Below are 1091 nucleotides of genomic sequence, written 5' to 3'. Positions count from 1 at the left end.
CGCTGTTTTCCAAAGCAGAACGAATTCTAGGTGGTGGTTATAAACTCGTTGAGAGAGCACGCAGACTATCTGCTCAGGGTTGGAATGTAACGGCTTTAACCTACACTGTCTTTGTGTTTGCATCCAAAAGGATCATAAAGCTAAGTTCACCAAGTGTACAAAGTCAGTACGAAAATATGTTATTCCAGAAATTTTTCTATGCACTAAGGTAGGTTTACTCGGACAATAGAGATCCTATTTCTCCACAATACAGAGCAGCGATGCTGCCCAGCCACACTGTCCCCCCCCCCCCCCCCCTCCCCAACAATTGCAGCCACTTGTCGGTCAATGTTGCCCGCCAATGTTTGCCACAATACATTTCCGAGCCACAAGTGTTTGCACGGACCACCGTAGTGCCATGAAATAGATGAAAGCGGGCTACTGGAAGTGAGTACAGCTCTCCTGCATTTGTTTATTTATTTATCCTGCTCTGATGTTAACGTCATCAGCCCTTCTCCTACATCGGACGAGTGCTTCAGGCGTATAGTACCTTCTTTACATCAAAGTTACGTAAAAAATAACAGTTTTAGTATGACAAATAGAATTAAAATGATTTGAATGTTTATAGAGATAATGTAAGTAATACTAATAAAGTTAACACTGGCAGTACTTCTACTACTGCTGCCACTATTTATGATAATTACAATAGTTTGATAATAATAATGACAATAACAATGACAACAATAATGTCTATAATAACATTAATGACAGTGGCAGACATAAAAATAATCTATAAATATACAGACAGATATTTTGTGATACAATGAGTTCTGGGGAAAGGAAACTTTAGAAGACTGCACCAGCTAGGAATCCTGGGAAATTAGGGAGATTTGGTTGGAAAGTGGTAACGAACGCACACAGGGACAACGGGAGTCATTATTGTTGCTTCAGTATGTATTTCATTTGTGGTGTCGTGCGCTTTCGATCCCACGGCGTGCAGTCCAAGTCGTGAAGTTGGCAGTAACCCACGTGACTGCTCCACCAATGTGCGGGCGGATCCGAGGCACATCCTCCGCTGTACGCGCGGCCAGCGCCGCCACAGAGCCGACTTA

Source organism: Schistocerca piceifrons, chromosome 1 (assembly GCF_021461385.2).
Source record: "Schistocerca piceifrons isolate TAMUIC-IGC-003096 chromosome 1, iqSchPice1.1, whole genome shotgun sequence".
Lineage (NCBI taxonomy): Eukaryota > Metazoa > Arthropoda > Insecta > Orthoptera > Acrididae > Schistocerca > Schistocerca piceifrons.
Note: the sequence above shows the minus strand (reverse complement) of the source record.